This window comes from Pelodiscus sinensis, chromosome 27 (assembly GCF_049634645.1).
Source record: "Pelodiscus sinensis isolate JC-2024 chromosome 27, ASM4963464v1, whole genome shotgun sequence".
Taxonomy (NCBI): Eukaryota; Metazoa; Chordata; order Testudines; family Trionychidae; genus Pelodiscus; species Pelodiscus sinensis.
This window is the reverse complement of record NC_134737.1, coordinates 12,687,619-12,708,551: the sequence shown is the minus strand read 5'-3', so window position 1 is coordinate 12,708,551 and position 20,933 is coordinate 12,687,619. Positions and strand designations below refer to the sequence as shown.

General features: G+C 43.2%; 1 protein-coding gene across 1 annotated transcript in view; it reads left to right on the top strand.

Moving 5' to 3' along the window:
* The first annotated feature begins 1,359 nt into the window (after positions 1-1,359).
* FKBP5 (FKBP prolyl isomerase 5) overlaps positions 1,360-20,933 on the top strand; it is a 63,845-nt gene continuing 44,271 nt past the window's right edge. The window contains exon 1 of the mRNA XM_075910362.1: positions 1,360-1,488. The gene's annotated coding sequence lies outside the window, so the exon portion shown is untranslated. The remainder of the gene's footprint in view (positions 1,489-20,933) is intronic.

Sequence of the window (20,933 nt, the reverse complement as noted above, 5' to 3'; positions counted from 1 at the left end):
TCAGTGCCGCCTTGGGCTGCTCTTGCCTTTGGAGTGGCGGGCTGCCGGTGGCAGGGGACCGGTGGGATGACAGACTGGGGGGACGGCACGGCAACGGGGGGCGTTGCACTTGTACTGATGGTGGGGGGGTACACCTGGAGGTGAAGGGGTGCCCTGAGGGCTTGAGGGTTCCATTGACAGTTTGGGAGCCCTGGACAGGAGCTGAGGAGTTGCACTGACCGTTTGCGGGTGGTGCACGGGGGCTGGGTTGCACTGAGGATTTGGAGGTTGCACTGATGGTTTGGGGGCGTTGCAGGGGGGCTGGGTTGCACTGAGGATTTGGGGAGTTGCAATGACCGTTAGGGGGCGTTACATTGGGGTCGAGGCGTTGCACTGACGGTTTGGGATCGTTGCCCTGGGGCTGAGCTGTGGCACTGAGATGTGAGGGGGTTGCACTGACGGGGCATTGCACCGGGTCTGAGGCGTTGCACTGAGGTTTTGGGGGGGTTGCACTGACAGGGGGCATTGCACCGGGTCTGAGGCGTTGCACTGAGGTTTTGGGGGGGTTGCAGTGACGGTTTGGGGTCGTTGCCCTGGGGCTGAGCTGTGGCACTGAGATTTGGGGGGGGGGTTGCACTGACAGGGGGCATTGCACCGGGCCTGAGGCGTTGCACTGAGGTTTTGGGGGGGGTTGCACTGACAGGGGGCATTGCACCGGGTCTGAGGTGTTGCACTGAGGTTTTGGGGGGGGGGTTGCACTGACAGGGGGCATTGCACCGGGCCTGAGGCGTTGCACTGAGGTTTTGGGGGGGTTGCACTGACAGGGCATTGCACCGGGTCTGAGGCGTTGCACTGAGGTTTTGGGGGGGTTGCCCTGGGGCTGAGCTGTGGCACTGAGATTTTTGGGGGGGGTTGCACTGACAGGGGGCATTGCACCGGGTCTGAGGCGTTGCACTGAGGTTTTGGGGGGGTTGCACTGACAGGGGGCATTGCACCGGGTCTGAGGCGTTGCACTGAGGTTTTGGGGGGGTTGCACTGAGGTTTTGGGGGGGTTGCACTGGGGCTGAGCTGTGGCACTGAGATGGGGGGGGGTTGCACTGACAGGGGGCATTGCACCGGGCCTGAGGCGTTGCACTGAGGTTTTGGAGGGGTTGCACGGACGGCGTGGGGGCGTTGCACAGGGGCCGCGGCGCTGCATGGAGGATTTGAGGGGCTGCACTGACTTTCTCCGGCGCTCCCCCCCCCGCGCTCTTCGCAAAAAGCTTGAGGCTGGGCTCTGCTCCCGGCAGGGGGCGGGCAGAAGCGGCCTCATTTACATGCAGGGCGGAGAAGTAGCCAATGAAGCCGCGGCTCGAGCGCCCTTGACGTAGACGGGAAGGCGCGGCGCCCAATGGGCGCTCGGGAAGGCGGGGCCTCGCTGGAAGGCGGGGGACTCGGGCCGGCTCCGGCCGGCCGCCCGGTGTCAGTTCTAGCCGGGCAGCGCGGCGGCGGGAGCCAGCGGAGCGGCAGGTAGGCGCCCCCGGGGGGTGGCGGGGCCGTGGCTCAGAGGCTGGTGAGCCCCCCCCCGAGGCTCCAGCCCCCTTTATAGTCAGGGGCTGCCCCCCCCCGGGCCGGGCCACCCATGAGCAGCCCCCCCCATTGAGAGGCAGACCCCCCCCCTCCAGGGTAACTTGGGGTCCCTGTCCCCCTATTGCCCCCTGCCTCCTCCTTCCCCCTCCCCTAAACCCCCCTTCCTCTGAACCCCCGCACTCCCACACCGCCCCCCTCTGAATCACTAATGCCTGGATGGATGTGAGGGGGCTCCAAAAGGAACATTTGGGGAGTGTGGGTGGGGTTTTTTTTGGGGGGGGGGAGAAGAATGACCCACCCCCCAATAGGGAAAGTTTTAAAAATGGGATGGTGACATTTTAATTCTGCTGAGAGGGGAGGAATATAATTCTTCCCCTCCTCCCCCCAATAACCAGAAATATAGAAGAAACAAAATGCAGGGCTATGTAGCACTTTAAAGACTAACAAGATGGTTTATTAGGCGATGAGCTTTCGTGGGGCCAGACCCACTTCCTCAGATCAAATAGTGGAAGAAAATAGTCACAACCATATATACCAAAGGATACAATTAAAAAAAGTGAACACATATGAAAAGGACAAATCACATTTCAGAACAGAAGGGGAATGCGGGGGGGGGAAGGAAGGTGAATGTCTGTGAGCTAATGATATTAGAGGTGGGGAAAGGTAAATGTCTTACCAGCAATATAGAGACCCTGGTTTAGGAGGTGATGAAGAGCAGTGGAAGGAAATGCTGCAAATATTGCATTGTGTATGTGTATCGCAAATGCTATGTAAGAGCCAGGTGGTAACCCTATCATGGGAGGAAAGGAATTAAGGAGGCATGGAGGAAAGGGGGCGAAGGAACTTGGTGGGATGTGGCGTCAGGAAGAACCTGGAGAACAGGTGGGCTGTTTGTGCTGTGGCTAAGGAACCTCTATTAAGTACTACAGGAGCCTCCTATGTATGGAAGGTGTGTGAGATTGGAGTGTATGTGGATTTGGTCCTTACCTTTGGCCTTATGGTTCTGAAATATTGCTTCTAGCCAAGGATTTTGAATTGTTTTATAAAACACTGTTATCTTTATAAATGCAATTTTGCAAGGATAGGAAGAACAGTGTCCGTTGGTTGTGTTAGGCTTTTTTGCTTTAGGATCTGGGTTACTTTTTTCCCTTGGGAGGAATGGTATGTAAAAAAAAAAAAGTTTAATGTCTTGTAATATGCCCCTTGTACTGTGGGAGACTAGATGGAGTCTGCTGGTGTTGTTGACTTCAGAAAGAGCCAAGTGTAAGGACCTGATGAAATTAATCTTTAAGTTAAACAGATAATTGACAAAAGGAAATTGTTTCAATTCTCACAATATATTGAATCTACCTGGTGTTTGAAAGCCACTGAGGAACCTTCAGCACAAAAAAATCTCTCAAAAACAGCTTACAAAAAATCTTTGCACAAAAAAGTGAGTTTAGAGTCTTTGCTTTAAATCTTCTAACTTTTGTCTGTGATACAATTATGATATTAAATATTAATATATTTTTTAATCTGGAAATTTTAAGTTAAATTGACTTTGCATCCACCCAATCATTTAAAAGAGTTATATTTGTATTAATCTTCTTTGCCCCGTATCTGAGATTTCACTTGTTTTCTGACAGAAATGTCAAACATTTCTAGATTTTCTGATTGAAAAGTGGCCTACTTTCACTATAGGCAGCCCTGTATCCTTTGCTGAAATACTGTTTTGCAGCTTCCTACAGCAGTGCTTTTCAGTGAATCCAAACATGGTCTGCAGCCATGGTAATAGAACCCTAGAGGAGGATATTTTTTTCCTCCAGGTGTAAAAGTATAGTATCATCACAAAATGAGGTTCCTGTATAATGACACCTACCGAAAAAATGTCCCATGGATTGTAAAAGTAAATACTGAGAACATGACTCTGCACAGTTTTCATATATAACACAAAATAAACATGATTGGAGACGCTCACTTTTTCTCACATTCGATTGCACAAATAGCTCTTGTGAAGTTTCTACTTTCCTGCTGCAAAGTGCATTTCAGACATGCATATTAGTGCCTCAAAGGAATATTATTTACCTGGTGAGCTATAAGAGCTTTTGAAGGATAAATTCAAAAATAATGTGTAATGTTTCCATTTGGTTAATTCCAGTTCATATTTCCAGGGCTATATTCAAGGTGCACCATTTAATTGATCCTGCCTGTGAATGAAATTGACTCTGCCTGTGAATGAAATTGACTATCTCAAACAGCTTTGCTACTTTCAGTTCTACAGTGTACTGTAGACAGTGTCTTTAAGGTGCTAGTTTGAGGAGTCTCTTTTCATTAGATGAATGCAGTGATTCTATTTAAATGTTCATTCCTAAAATGTCACCTTTTGCTAGGACAGATCATGTAAACCAAGACTTTCCCTACAGGAGGCTGGAAAGATGCTTAAACTTGTTTAAACACTTGGTGGATGGGGCTGGACCCGTGTTAGAAATTGGTATTATAAAAAAGAGAGCAAATAGTGTTTTCAATATCTTCTTTGATTAATAAAATGGTAGTAGAGAGAGAGTTACCTGGAGTTATGTAAACACTGCCCCATCAATAAATACAATGGATTAGGAACCCAAAAAAATGCCGGTTGGCACTGGGGAAAAACATGGCTGGCTTCTTTTGGCAGATTTCATAAAGATGCAGCTGGATTGGGTTAAATGAGGTATTCCTCAATGGAAAATGAACAAAGGCAAGGATGTTGCTTTTAATCTATAAATTGTGCTTTGATTCCTGAATGTTCTGGCTTTTAATCTCTTTGAATTCTATTTATATTCTATTTTAAAAATTATACCTTACAGGCTCTTGAATTACAAGTATTTGAGGGGTATAAATGCCAAGGAGCAAGAGGAAATTATTATTGAGAGCCAAAGCATAGTAAACAAGGAGCAGTAGGCTGAAACTGAGAAAAGAACAATTTATTTGCGGTGCTGTGAGCTTTTTTCTAGAACATAAATGTAGTCCCTGCCCTGAAGATCTTATGATGTAATATTAGATACAAAGTCATGAATGAGGGCAAGAAATATTTAGGGTGTAGGAGGATGAAGGGGAGTGGAAGGACAAAGTGTTACAGTAAGATCACACACTTAATTTAGGAACAGGCATGTCTTGGAATTACAGTTAATTTAAAAAAAATGTTTTGGGCATTGTGAGATTTAGGTTAAACAGCAGCAAGAAATGCCAAACAGTAAGCTCCATTATTGCGCAGTAATTGTCTCAAGGGTTAAAGCTCCACTGGCAAGGAGACATTATGCTTAGTGGTTAGAGCGATGAATTTAAGTGACAGAGCATTACCTGCCTCTGTCACTAAAATTTGTTCCTGAAAGGGAAGTCACTAGTTTTCTTTTTTTTCACATCCATAACTAGGAATTTGGGTATGTGGTGTTTTGAGATCCTCTAATACAACTGACTGTACTTAAAAAATATTTCAAACTGGGTTGGACAAAACACTAAAGGATGATGAGAAAAGCCCTGATTAGGCACGGAAGGGACAAAATAGTCTAATAGACATATTCCATTTCTAACTCTCACTGGGCCTTAGGTTGATGTAGCTACAGTGCTCAGAATGCTTCTGTCAATCTAGCTACCATTGCTCAAGAAGGTGGAGTTCCTACAGTGACAGGGAAAAACACTTTCCATTACTGTAGTCTGCCTCTATACCACAGGATTATAGTGGCATAGCTGCAGCACCACAGTTAAGCTGCTGAAGCTCCTGACGTATAGACGTGGCCGTACACTATACAGTGGTGTAAATTTTACCCTGTGCTTTACGAAGCAAGGCATGCTGTGTATCCTGAAGAGCTCCTATGCTAAAATACGCCAGACAGATGCAAGGCTACGTGGAGACAGAAATGAGGGAAGGAGAATGAGTAGGGCTAGTTGGTGAAGAGAATGAGAATTCTTGGGGAGGAGGGATTCAAAAAAATAGAAGGTGGGGCTGGCAGATTTTTCTAAAGATAGTGGAGTATGAGAGAGAGGGTATAAAACTGAGACAAGAAAGGGGGAAGCAGCTTTGGGAGGAGTGCAGGAACTGGAAGAGAAAGGGTTGGGAGGGAAGGCATGGGTGGTGTAAGAGGAGATTAGATCAGATGTCATTGGTAGAGCCCTGCAAATCTGTAGATAGCTGCTTTGTATCTATAGGTGTCTGCGTCCACAGATGTGGATAAGGAAATCCGCAGTTCATTAGGCGAATACAGATTTTGTATCTAGAACCCTGCAAATTCATCCATGTAACTTTTTGAAGATGCAGACACAAATTTTGTATCTGTACAGGGCTCTAGTCATTGGGTCCAAGTTTATATAGGGACCTGAAGCTGAGGAAAATAAGCCTGGGTTTGGTAAGTGAGGATGGGATTTTAGAAGCTTAATCAGAGAAATGGCAGAGGAAAATGACTTCAGCATGAACTTTTTGGAGACACTGGAAAGGGAATGATTACAGTAAACAAGACAAGAGACTGAAACTCTTGTCCACACCTTGCTTATTGGTAAGAATAATGAGGGAAGAACAGATTTTTGCAAAACTTCACTGCAAATAAGTAACAATTTGAGTGAGGGCCTAAATAAACAAGAATCACACATGACCTCAAATTTGGGAGCATGGGAAAGAGGAAGGATATTTTTCAGTGACAAAGAAGGCTGATGATGTCCACCTAGATGTCTGCTCCAGCAACAGTCACACCCCTTGATTGCAGTCTAGACATAATGATAAAAAAGGAAAACAATCTTTTGATTTGGCTAGGTTGTTAGTGATGTAAGGCAGAGCACTTTCAGTAGAGAAGGCCTAAGCCTAAACAACATGCCAGCTTAATCTACCACAAGTCCACACAACTGAAGGAGAGAGGGAGGGATAGAGAGGAGCAGATCAGAGAATAATGTTTTTAAGTAGAGGTGTGAAGACAGGGAATGGCCAGGATCTGGGGATGGGGTGCTGGATCTGGGAGGGGATATGGGTATAGGAGGGTGGCAGAGGATTGGGGAAGAGAGGGACTGGGGTGCCAGTGGTAGGCTCTGCCAGTGGTTCCTGAATCAGCCTCCCTGCCTGCCTCACCTCTGCACAGGCTGCAGCCATGTGCTCAGGAACCCTTTATGTTTCGTGGCTGCCTGTTATTGAAATTGGCCAATGGGATTGTGCTGGGGGATGGGAGAAGCTCCCTCCCCTCCCCCCGTCACTCCTTTCTGGACTCACAGCCGCATTTCTGAGTGGTGTGCAAGTGGAGCGAGGCAAGTGGGGAGCCTGCCTGAGGCTCCCCGCAGCATCCGAGGGCCAGATCTGGTGGCTTGGCGGGCCAGATGCAGCCTGTGGGCCGTATTTTGCCCAGGCCTGACCTAATGTATCCATTTAAGTTCACAACAGTTTTGTCTGCTAGGCAACTGTGAGACCCATATGTTAAAATCTTCTGAAATAAGTAATAGCAGCTTTATTTAATATCAACTATTTATAATATAGTTAGTAGTTAGTTTTTGAGTTATGAACACCTTTTTAACGCTTTTTCATCTACTGAGAGTTATAATAGAGAGTAAAAATATAAACACTATATTTATAAAATAAAATTTAAAAAAGTGTCCCAAGAAAACTTTTATTCTAAGTTTAAACTCAAACAGTTGAATAATAAACCCATGAAAAGAGATTAAAGGAAGCAGTCACAAATCAGACTCTGTCATTCATGAACATCTTTGTGTCACTACATAACAGAGTGGGCTTTAGTGACGGGCATTGTGTGTGAGTGTAGGAAGGTGTGTTTGCCTTGACATTGATTCACACTATTAAGATTGAGAGAAATCCCATAGGTCGTCTGGTCCTTCCCCAGGCAGTGATGTTACAGGAAGCTCCTTAATACTTCTATATTGCAGAAAGTGTTGTTGCACGCTGAGCTGTGTAAAATGAGGGAGGTTAATAAGTTTGTTGTCTGGTTATACCTTAATTTGTTTAATTGCATAACAGTTGGGATGCGATAGGTGTGCAACTCCTACTAAAATACAGTGATCTGGGCACCTAATTCATCTACAGTATATGGCTTTTTAAAATTTCACTCTTAATTTTGTATCTGAAATTGTACTCCTCTCACCCCCCTCCCCCCCCCCAAAAAAAGATTAATTTAAAAATGTAACATGGAAAAGTTAGATAAATTGTTCTACAGATGTTTAGTGCTTTATGGAAATAACCATTCATGGTCTGAAGAATTTACATTTAAAGCGTATGGCCTATTTTTGATATATTGAGATTGTGTGTAAGTGTGGTTGTCGCTATGACAAAAGCCACAAACATGTTTTGAAAGCATCTGCAGTATTACAGAATTCTGTGTATAAATCTCTAACTCCCTGCAGTGTTGGGCCCTCCATCGGTAACTGAGATTGTTTTTCAGATACTGCATCCAAAAAAGTGAGAGGACTACTTAAAATCACATGAATCAAAAACAAAAAGAAGATTATACAAGTACAATTATTTCGGAATTACAGAATGACCCTTATTTAAAAGCTCCTTTGTTTTTTCCCCCTGAAAGGATAGCATTCTGACATTTGATTAGAACACAAACTGTAAAATAATAGCTCCAAAAGGCCCTAGCCAGCATCAATCCATGTTGCAAGGTGATGTAAAATACTGTGGTACTTTGTATTTTATCTGTATAGAATAATTGAATGATAAAGGCCCAGTCTGACAAGTGGGCAGGTTCTGTATTTTTGTTTGAAACCTACTGAATTTATGAAGCGCTGGTGTACAGTGGCAGTAGCACAGAGGAAAGCTTTGTAAACATTACTTTTAAAAACAGTGCAGTCTATTTTGAAATCAGGCATCGGAGTTAGTTTGACCTATCAGAGTTTTAAGCAGATCTGATTGCCACTTGGGGGCGCTGTAACTGCTTTATACTGCAGATGCGGGTTTTGATCTCATTTAAACAGGGGGAATACGCAGGAAAAAAGCTGTAATTTATTTTCTCTAGGTTAGTGGGACATAGCATGAGTATGAGGGGTTCGATAAGCTGGACTGCAGTTGGTCGTGCCTGTCATACGAGTAACAAGGTTTTTGTTTAATCAGCAATTGCACGTGAAATAATTTTGTATGTAAATGTGTTTGAACGGTAGAAAAAATATGTAGTTAAATAACCCTGGGCTGGTGGAAGTATTGGCTATCCAGACTTGGGATGATGCAGGTCCTCTGCTTAACTCTCTTGAGAAGAGGCCAAAAATAAAGATTCTCTAGTTGGCTTAGAAGTGTCTTTAGACCTAGTCTTTTGATGTTCTGTTTTTGCTTTAATAAACTAGTTTAATTAAAAGTAAAGTCGAAGACAATAGTGAAAACTATACTCAGTGCCCTCTCTTCTCTGACAAGATCGATAAGATTTCTGATATTTGGGTTACCACCCTGGTCCCAATAAAAATGATGTCAGCTCAGCAGAAAAGGACCTGGGGTTTACAGTGGATGAGAAGCTGGATGTGAGTCAACAGGGTGCCCTTGTAGCCAAGAAGGCTAATGTCATATTGGGGTGCATTAGGAGGAGCATTGCCAGCAGATCTAGAGAAGTTGTTATTCCCCTTTATTCAGCACTGGTGAGGCCACCTCTGGAGTATTGCGTTTGGTTCTGGGGCCCCCTACTATAGAAAGAATGTGGACGCATTGGAGAAGGTCCAGCGGAGAGCAACCAAAATGATTAGGGGGCTGGAGCACACGACCTTTGAGGAGAGGCTGAGGGATTTGGTTTTATTTAGTCTGCAGAAGAGAAGAGTGAGGGGGGATTTGATGGCAGCCTTCAACTTCCTGAAGGGAGGTTCCAAAGAGGATGGAAAGGGGCTATTCTCAGTGGTGACAGATGGCAGAATAAGGAGCCATCTCAGGTTACAGTGGGGGAGGTCTAGGTTGGATATTAGGAAAAACTATTTCTCTAGGAGGGTGGGGAAGCACTGGGATGGGTTCCCTAGGGAGGGGGTGGAATCTCCATCCCTAGAGGTTTTTCAGTCTCAGCTTGACAAAGCCCTGGCTGGGTTGATTTAGTTGGGATTGGTCCTACCTTGAGCAGGGGGCTGGACTTGATGACTCCTGAGGTCTCTTCCAGCCCTAGGAGTCTATTTTTTTTTATTCTGTGATTAAAAAGTACCTTGTGTTGTATGGAGATCAATGGTGAAATTGTCCACTCTGGACTTCCTGCCATGGTGGAAGGAAATCAGTACAGAACATGTTCTTCTAATCAAAGTTGGTGGCTCCCTCTCCCCATCCTGAGGCAAGGGAGAGGGGACCTTCTGCCTTCTCAATGTGACTGGAGGGGAGGACTTGCTTTTGGGAGAGTTTGCACCCCTGCAGCGATCTCCTCATATCAAATAATGCTGATGCTATCTCAGCTTGATATATGTATTGTGCTATGCTGACTAGGGATGTTAAATTGTGTGTAATCAGCTAATCGAGTAGTGGACTGCTCGATTAACCAATAAGGGGGGAAACTTCAGAGCTACAGCAGGGTTAGCTCCTGGCCTGGCTCTGCCTTTTAAATCTATTAAGAGCCACCAAGCAGAGGCACAGCTGGGGGGACCGGGAGCAAGCTGGGAATCAGTTGTCCCCCGCTCATGCTCGGTCCCAGGTGCTGTGCTTCCTCCTTTTACATGTATTAAGAGCCTGGTGGCTCTTAATACCTTTAAAAAAGAGAGATGTAGTGTCTGGGGTTGGCTTGCACCCAGTCCCAGCTACGCCTCTGCCTCCCCTGTCCCCCTGAGAGGGTTTTGGGGAGAACTGGCTTTTTAGCTGGCTCACCCCAGCATCAGCTCCTTTTCTACCTCTTGCTGCCTGTTTCTGATAGCGGCAGCCAGGGGTGGGGAAGCGACTAGTCGAGTCACTACTTGACTACCCGATAAGCATATGCATATTGGATAGTCGACTAGTCGCTTACATCACTGCTGCTGACAACTCCTGACTCGTCTAAGAAAATGTGGGAGGCCCAGCTGTAAGCAGGAAGATGTGTCACAAAGGAACCATGCTGCTGGTGGCGAGTCAGTAACGTGGACACCGCAAACATACCATTCTTCAAAAGATGCTCTCAGAATCTTAGGGGATGATAATTCTGTGGCTCTTGGAATCTCCATAGGTTATTAGAGCCAAGTGGCATGACAAAAAACCCCTAAGTTCTGATTTTTAGAAAGCTGAGTTGACACTCATGGCATTTCCGTGCCTTCCGAAAAGAAGCATGACTTGGCCCTGCAACAGTCTTGCATTTCAGTAGATACAGGAATTATTGTTCACTCTCATGCATAGGATTCAGTAGCAACACTAAGTCATTTATGTACATGGGGCCTAAAGAAGTCTCAGGTGTACAGCTATTACTTGGGCTGCCCCACCATAATGGCTGGTGGCTCCTGTCAGATGCTCAACAGTGCGGCTATAGTGTGGTGTGATGGGAAAATGTTGGGTTAATTGGTAGTTACTTTTCCTCCTTGTGGTTACACCTGCAGTCTTTCTAGATCCCTAAGTTCACCGCTAAACAGTACAGACTCTTCTGACTTTACAGGGAGCTACTTTTACTGTGGATCCAGCATTCCAGTGTATACCAGTCTGAATTACCTTGTAAATACTTTCCAGTATTTAGTTGTCTGCTTCTCAGCTAGCCACTTACCGCATTTCACTTACGGATCTCTCTCGTGATTGTGGGACAAGATTAATTTACACTTATAAGCCATCTCAGCTGGCCACTGATTTCTAGCGTAGTGACTAGAGGAGGGACCTGATAAGTCTGGGCTTCTAGATTTTATTGCCAGGAGTGTGACTAACCTTTGTATCACTTAATAACAGTACATCTACACAGATGCAAAGTATGTCAGATGTTTGGCTGGAATGTGTGCATTAAAAGAATGTCCACGTGGTCGTCATTTCCAATATTTTGTTTCTTACTGTTCATACAGTAACTTATTGGCCATCTGAAACAGAATAGAGTGCTTCTTCCCCACTTAGCAGTTCTCTCCCTCGCTGTGGTCTAGCCCCTGAATGCTAGATGGCTGGTATTGGGCAATTTTTTAAAAAAGTGGCTTTTCATTTTTAATTTAAAACTACTTGGAAACATCATCACGTAGGAAAAACTAAATGGATATGGATTTTGCAAACAAAAGGTAATAAAGTTGGGGGATTATAGTAAGTAAATCTTAAAATATATGATTATGAAATCTTCACGCATCATGTGGCTTTTCAGTAGTGCTCAGTTTGGGCCTAATTAGTCCCATTGGGACTCTTTGCCATGTGGACTTCAGTGGGAGCCGTGTTATGTCAACACTAAGGCTATGTCCACAATACAGGTTTTTTGGCAGAAGATATGCTAACGAGGGAGTCAATAGCATAAGTCGTGACGACATTATATTATTTTCTGACGTTTCTTTTTGAGCAAGGGATTTTTGCAGGAGGGGTTTTTGCCGGGACAGGCATAAGGATCTTGCGCAAAATGGGGTTTTTGTGCAAAAAGGTAACGTCCACACTACTTCTTTTTGAGCAAAAATCCCTTGTGCAAAAAGAAATGGCAGAAGATATGCTAATGATGATGCGACTTATGATAATGAGTCCCCCATTAGCATATTTTCTGCCAAAAAATCTTGTAGTGTAGACAAAGCCTAAGTGCTTTTGAAAATCTCCCCCGTAGTAGGCACTGCAGATGAGCATTCTTCCGCTGGTTAACTAGGTTTAGCTTTCTTTCCGGTATCCTCTCTTTGATAGGATAATAAGCCTTGTGGATAAGGGGGAAGTGGTAACTGTGGTATACATAGACTTTAGTAAAGCATTTGATACAATTTTGCATGACCGTATCAATAAACTAGGGAAAAGCAATATAGATAGGGCTATCATAAGATGGGTGCATAACTGGCTGGATAACCATTCTCAGGCTGTGTCTAGACTACACCTCTGTTGACAGAGAGATATAGATTAGACACATTGAAATTGCTAATGAAGCAGGGATTTAAATATCCTGTGCTTCATTAGCATAAACATGGCTGCCACTTTTTTTCAAACGGAGCTTTTTCGAAGAAAAAAGGGCAGTCTAGATACGGATCTGTCGAACATAAACCCTTTTTTATCAGCTCCTGTAAACCTCACAGTGACACTGTTGCAAATAAGCAAACAACATTCTGCAGTGTATTAGCAGGAGTGTTGAAAGCAAGATGCAAGAAGTAATTCTTCTTCTCTACACTGTGCTGATTACACCTTAACTGGAGTATTGTGTCCAGTTCTGGGCACCACAATTCAGGAAAGGTGTGGAGAAATTGGAGAAGGTCCAGAGAAGAGCAACAAAAATTATGAAAGGTCTAGAGAACATGAGCTATGAGCAGGGGAGGCCCGAGATGAGCTGCCGGCAACTGGCGCCCCAGGCGGAATGTGCGATCAGCGCTCCCGCCTCCGAGATGAGCTACCGGCAACTGGAGCCCTAGGCAGAATGTGCAATTGGTGCCCCCGCATCCAAAGCCCTCAACGGCAGTACGTCATCATTTGACTAGGCGACTGCCGTGTCTGCCTGTATGACAGGCCGCCCCTGGCCATGAGGAAAGACTGAAATAATTGGATTTGTTTAGTCTGGAAAAGAGAAGACTGAGAAGGGACATAACAGCTTTCAAGTACTCTCTGAAAGGGTGTCACAAAGAGGAGGGAGAAAAATGATTCCTCTTAACCTCTGAGGATAGGACAAGAAGCAATGGGCTTAAATTGCAGCAAAAGAAGTTTCAGGTTGGACATTAGAAAAACTTCCAAACTATCAAGGTGGTTAAGCACTGGAATAAATTGCCAAGGGAGGTTGTGGAATCTCCATCATTGGAGATGTTTAAGAGCAAGCTAGGCAAACATGTGTCAGAGATGATCTAGATGGCGCTTGGTTCTGCCTCTTGAGGTCCCTTCCAGTTGTAATATTTTATGATTCTATGTTCTGCACTGATACTTTGCGCTAGTTGCTAGCTGTGCTCCAGGCTGAGTCCATGTTTCAATTCTGGACATTGAAATTAAAATATGCTAGAGCTGTTCTTAGATAAAAGTGACCAATGAAGACTAATTTTGGTAGGGTGCATCTATACAGCACGGCAAAAGTCGAATTAAATCACGCAACTTTAGCTACATCAATTGCGTAGCTGAAATCGAAAGAGCTTAATTCGGCTTTTGGTGCTATCCACACCAGGAAGTTGAAGGAAGAACAAATACTTCCTTCAACTTTCCTTACTGCTTGTGAACTGAGGGTTCCAGGAATCAGAATAAGAAGTCTGCCATCTCGACATTATTTCAAAATAATGGCTTGCTGTGTAGACGCTCACTATGTTATTTTAAATAATGTCAGTTATTCCAAAATAACGCTGCTGTGTAGACATAGCTGGTGGGGGTAAAACAGGTTGCAGTAATAGAATAGCAAGTAGTGGGTAGTTAGATATTTTAAATATTTTCACACCTTTTTAAAGATGATTTTATTTATGGAATCTGACGGGGCTGTTAGTGTCCCAAACTTGTGAACACGTTTGAAAACACACTCCCAGCGATGAGGTATTTATATATAGTTAGTGTTTGCTAAGCATGATGCCATAACGTAATGCCGGGTTCCCACTTCTCACAGTTGCCAATGGCAGCAGTAACAGGTGTGGTGTGCATTTTATGTGCACATTATCACTAGGCTCTCACCCACTCAGGAAGCAAGAAACTGAAAACTGGAGGTACAGGAAATAGCATATTGTATTGCATGTAAGTGGGGTGCTCTTCATCCATCTTCTGTAACCTTTCCGTTGGGCCGGAAATACAAAGTGGGAACTGGGGAGGTTCACAGGTGATTTTAAATTCCATCTCATTGGTGGAGGCTATAAAAGTCACTTGGACCATAGATGTTTCTGGGCTTTTGTCTTATGTACTATATTAGAAGACTTACCTGGTGTTGCCTGGGTCTTTCAGGGCAGAGGGCTGGCAGAGGGGAGGAGGATGCAGGAGTCGGGGCAGAGCCTTGGGAATGTTTGGGGGCAGGGCAGGAGGCTGGGGGCATGGAAGGTGCAGAAGTCAGGGTGGGGGGTTGAGGAGAGGCTCAGGGAAGGGGTTGAGGGAATTTGAGAGTGAGGGTTAGGGGGTGGGGAGGCGACTCCGGCCAGGAGCCCATCCAACAGGGCCTTCTCTCTCTCCCTCCTAGCTGACAGGGGCCTTATATGCCCCTACCTCTCCAACTTGGCTGGCAGGGGCCTTGTCTCCCTCCAACCCACTCCCCCAGCTGGCACTGCAGCCTAGAGCTGGAGGCAGGAAAGAATTTGGGGGGAGGTGGGTATTCACTGTGACTATTGCATCCCTCCTCTCTGTTTTATGGAAAACAGTCCCATTCCAAGGACTTCTCATTTTCCTGGCACAAGCAAACCCTGATCCTGCTTTAAGTTAGGATAAGAGGAAGCTACATACCAAATGTGGTGCCCCTACCTCAGAGGCTACGTCTACACTACGAGTTTTCTCGGCAAAAATTATGCTAACGAGGGACTTACTTGCACAAGTCTCAGTTCATCTGCATATTTTCTGCCGATCCATTTTTGCGCTGGGGTTTTTGCGTAAAAACAAGCAGTGTGGACATTTTTGCTCAAAAACCCCAGCTAAAAAATGGATCAGCAGAAAATATGCAAATGAGATTGTGACTCATACAAATGAGTCCCTCATTAGCATATTTTTGCCGAGAAAACTCGTAGTGTAGACATAGCCATACAGTTTAGGAGGAGTTCTTGAACAAACGGACTTGCAGACAGATGGACTCATAGACAGACAGATGTACTCTAATACAGATAGATAGATAGATAGATAGATAGATCTCTCCCTTAAAGGAACCGACTATGAAATAACATTAAGAATATACCATTAGTTTTATAGCTCTTAAAATGAAAGTTGATCATCTTTCCTTGAGCCATGATATAGTGTCTAGGCTGGGTACCGACATGCTGAATGTTACGTAAGAATATACCTGTTAATTGGTATCTTTGTAACATGCAACTACAGTGGATGTTGAGTCAAAAGGAACTTTGCCTGGGCTAGTCCTTGATTATTAAGCAATTTGGAAAAATTAAAATCAAAGATCCACTCGAAGACAGAATTTGTTCATTTTTGTTGTTGGCACAAGTGACTTTCTAAAGAACACCTGGATAAATAGGCAAATTGTTCTTTTAGACTTGTACTGTACTTTGACCTGCATAGCCCTAAAGCAACTACACCTCTTTAAAATGTTACTGCTGGTTGTGTGATCAGGTAAGACTAGTGCTGCCTTTAGCCCTTCCATCCTAAGGATGCAGGCAGGCCTCACCAGTTCTGCTATGTGTTGGCAAAAGTACAGGGATACTCTTAGAGCAGCCGGATACTGAGCCATACTGTTCACTTTCTCCTATTGCTTAAATGTGAGGATGGCTTTTTATTCAACATATTTTAAAACCGGTTGTGACTTGGATTCTAATTAAAACCACTTGAAAAGTTACAGGAACATTAGGTGGGCAGAATGATTAGCATCTGTGGCTAGGACACACACTGTCATATTATCGGCACAACATGTACTGTGCTTCCCCTCTCTCCCTTTTAGAGTAGCAGGGACTCAGCATTGCTTGTTAGGTAGCTCTTCCACTGCACTGAGTTGTTCCCTTCAGAAGTTGTAGTTCCTGTCAATGTGGGAACAGACAGTGCTGGCAAATAGTGATAGTTAAATACAGTAGTGGTAGTTGGGAGTGGTCCTGCCTTGGGCAGGGGGCTGGACTGGATGACCTCCTAAGGTCTCTTCCAGCTCTATGATTCTAGTTGTCAGGTACTGCATGCTAAGGTTCCAATACCAGAGTACAGGTGCTCTTGTACTGTCCTTCGTAGCTGTTCCAAAATGGTGTGTGCTAAAACAGTTTTGCCTGCTGTAACTGGTGTCACAACATGGTGTAAAGAACAGCTGGGGGGCTCGGCAGAATGGAAATGACTGCAGGTATTTCTCAATAGAGTGCAGAATGTGTTTAAGGTCTTCTCCTGCCCCTGTGGCCCTGGCTAACACTGTACTTCCAATTATCCAGGCTCCTTGGGAAAACTGTAAAGCAAAACAGGAACATAAGGTTTGCCATGCTGGGCTTATAGGATGATTGATATCTTGCTTCTGGCCATACGCTATGGTTGGTGCTTAAGAAAGCAAACCCATAATGTACTTACTCAATTATTATTGTACATGGGAGGATGGGACTCCTTTTCTGGTTCCTGTTTTCTTATGACACTGGTACTGTTTAGCTAACTCTGACACAAGTGTCATTGAAATGTTCCTTTTAGTGTTTCCTAATTAGTTTAATTGTACTTGGAAGAGAAATGAAGCCATGAATATAACCATGCCAGAATGCAGGAGTAGCCTGTAGATGGTGCTGTAATTACAAGATCAGATAAGGTAGCGGGGACCTCTAAATATAAATTAAAGGGAACTTTGGTCGAAGAGCTGCTTTAGTGCACCACAAGCATTGCTGGGATTACACTGGCTGTTGGAATTTTTTTGGCTTTTAAATGCTCTTTTGTAAGGTGCTCATCCGCTTATACGTTTCCCCAAAAAGCGGGTCTGTGACCCAGTATGGCTGTTCTTATGTTCTTCCATTCTTATGTGTCCTGTGTAACAATCTAAATTAAGAAAACATCTGCCGGGAGACTTAATTGCTAGAAGAGATCACAATAGTTGGTAGTGGGAAGCTTTTAAAAAGGGTATTTTAAATGCTATTTAGCATTTGTACATATTTTAGGAGGCACCTGTGAAATCACCAAGTTATAGGGTTGAAAGATTCACTCTCTGGTGATAGCTGTAACTTCCCTCAGAATGACCTATCCAGGACACTGAGGCTACGTCTACACTACAAGGTTTTTGCGCATTCTATGAATGGCAATCAGAACTTTATTGCGCAAGAGTGTTCTTGCAGTGTAGACACTCTCTTGCGCAAAAGCACATTGCTTTTGCGCTGCGCTTTGAGGTATGGACGTGCTTTTGTGCAAGAAGTTTTTGCAAAAACAAGCAGTGTAGATGGGTCTGTTTTGCTCAAAAAATCCCTTTTGCGCAAGATCCTGTATACCTCCTTTTTTGAGGTATACAAATGCCTACAAGCACTTCATTAGCATACTCTCTGCCGACAAATACCTGCAGTATAGATATAGCCTGAGGGTATGTCTACACTACGGGACAAAGTCAAATTAACATACGGAACTTCAGCTTCATTAATTGCATAGCTGAAATCGAAGTAGCTTAACTTGGCTTTTGGTGCTGTCCACACTGCAGGAAGTCAAAGGGAGAACACACTCTCTTCGACTTCCCTTACTCCTCGTGAAAGCAGGGTTACTGGCATAGACTGGAGTGCCCCTCTCGTGTCGAATTAGCTGTCTTAACTAGATCAGTAATTCGAACCCAGGAAGATGGAGAGCAGTAGCTTTGCTCTTTCTCTGTAGTCTAGATGTACCCTGGTGTGAAAGACTTTCATTTACTGGAAGGGAATAAAGTGGAGATTGCTCAGCGGTCCCTGAAAAATACATGTAGTGGTTTCTGTGACTCCCCTGGAGAAACAGCCAGCCCTAACTGATGATAAACTACAAGTACATTGGGTTCATTTTAGCCCACAGTGATTCATAATTCACACTGTGCATTTAGCAATTAAGTTTCAACAATGCACATTGCTACTTTCATTTTTAAAAAGCTATTTCGATTGTTATGACTTTCAGTGTGGCACATTTGTTGGCTTGTTGCATGTGCCCACACTAGAAGGTAAGTATACCCATCGAAATTTGATTAAATTGGTGTTAATTTCAAATTCATAGCTCCCCCTCTTAAAGAAGAAGAAATCTGAACATTAGGTAGGCTGAAAGCTAGTCTGGAAATTATTGTACAAAGCTGTGAATCTTTGAAGTCAAATTCTAGCACATCTTAAAGTACATATCTGACAGATAAATGACCTTGATTTTAATTGAATTTTGTTTATTTGAATTAGAGATACAAACACATACACAGAGCAAAATGGAGTTCCAAAAATAGTATGACTGTAATTAAGAGAGTCAGAAATTTTTTCTTTAGAGATCCAAACATTTGGGCAGATGCATGTGTAGCATTGAACTGAAGTTTATTTGGAGCTGCCTTCGTGTCTCTAATTCTGAAGTGGTTTCAGGAAGAACACTATGTGCCTTCTTGGGAACTGAGTCAGGTCTCAAAATAAATGACTAATGAAGTAATACAGTACTAAAGATTTTTTTTTATCAGATTTGCACAGCCAGGCTAGTGGAGAAATCTGCTGCTTAATGGCAGCCAAGCAGAGTGCAAATTATTCTGTTTATTTCATTTTTTTGCTGCTGTTGTTCTAATACAGATCTGAAACCCTGTAGCTGCATAATTAGATTTGGAAGACAGAGAGCCAGTGTCAGGTTTAAAATGGTTGTTTTCTCAAAGCCAAATTGCAATTTGTTACTGAATCAAAGATAGTTTATCTCTGACTTCACTCTGCAGAGAATGTATGTAGAGACTACTACAGGCATGTTTAAAAAGCCTGTAACCAGGGAAAAGTCACTTTTCTTTTCCTTTGTCCTGGTTGGTGTATGTAAATGTTTTGGTGAGTGAATTTTCTTTCAAAACAAAACAAATCCCCTTTCTCAATCAAAGGCAGGCAAAAGCATGTTTTAACAACAGTGAAGGGGAACTTTAGCTGTTCCATTCACCCCCTTCTGTTTTCATTATCTAATCAACAAACAGCTGCTTAATCACTTGAGTACTATTTAATGGACAGTATGTACCTATAGTTCTTAGCTAACTGACATGGTTGTGGTTTTAAAACCACAGCTCAAAATCTAGTCAGTTTCAAAAGGTTACAAGTAGCTTGAAGTCCTGCCCCACAACTTCTTTATTTTATTTTATTTTATTTTATTTTATTTTATTTTATTTTATTTCCCTTGTTGCAATGTGAAAGACATGATGGGGGGCCATGGGAAATAAAATTGTCTATGCACAAGAAAGAGTGAAAATGACAGCTATACAGAAATGCTGTGGAGAGTACAAAGAAGAAAAAATAGATATTCCTCCTGTTTTCTTGGTGACTTGTAATAGTTGAAAATTCATAACAGAATTATGACCCTTTTAAGGTTGATGATTACCCTTATTTAATAATGCTGCATAGAAAAAGCAAATACAATTTTTTTTTCTTTAGCCGAAGGGAAATAAACTGCAGGTGCTCTGCATTCTTAAAATGTTGTAATGTAATTCTATAAAGGCCAGCATTACAACCTGATTGATTATGCAACCCTCTCTCTTTGCACATGGAATTCTCAACTTAATCCGGGCTCTGAATAGAAGTTGATTTTCTACAAACCAGTATGTTGTTTTTGTTTGTTTTTAAAATAAATAGTTTTTCATTTTTTTGAGTGCATTTGATGTGGCTTTCACTTGGTTTCCAAATAAAATGGCTCATAATACAACAGTCGTGTTTACAGAATCCTTCATCACTGAAATCAATTTTATTTCCCCCCTCCCCAACAGCTTAGGCTAAATTCATAAAACTATGCCGTAAACAAATTATGATTTAGGATTAATAATCCTGTGAATTTATTTGTATATGGCAGTTGACTGGTTGGTGTCATAAATTCCCATCATGTCCATTGATAGCTTCCCTTCTGTACAGGAAAGATCATTATTACTTCAGACAATTCCAACTATTAAATTGTGTTAGAGTGAAATCTTTTTGATTTATTTATGTTTTTATGGCTAGACATTTTGTTCCTTTTTTCATTTAACACAAAGTCCTTTCTTTCTCATTCATACAAACATTCCTCAGAGATTTACAAAGTTAAGTTTCCATTTGGCACTTTTGGGCATGTTGTTTTCTAGGAAGTGTGAATCAGGACTGATGTAGTGCTTGTTTAGTTGAAATTCTAGCATGTGTAATACTTCTCTGTCTTCATAGTGTAGATTATACAGCTGTGTCCTGTTCTCTGCTTTGCATACTTTTCTGTACACTGGATGTTAGCAACATCTATGCTGTGCAAATAGCTTGTAAAGTTCCACTTGATAGTAAATACTTGGGTGGGAGCAAAGACATGGTTCAAAGAAAAACAACTTCAACTTTAAGAAGGTTCCATTATATTCATAGACTGCCATTCTTTCCATGACAACATATGTGATGCCACATGTTTGGCAGTGGCTTTAGACAGTCTGAAAAATCTTCAAAGTACAGAGGATTTTTTTTAAAAAAAGGTCTGCAGCCACAGAACCTAGATGTAGAAAACATTCCAGAAAGTATCTTCACAGTCTTGTATAATGCTTGCAGTAATTTCACAAGATTTTTCTAAAACAAGAGCCAGAATTCACTTCTGTGCCTAGGGCTATTTCAAAATCTGGATGAGAAAAGTATTTCATAGTGGTGACTAAATATTCTGGATTCTGGGCATATGA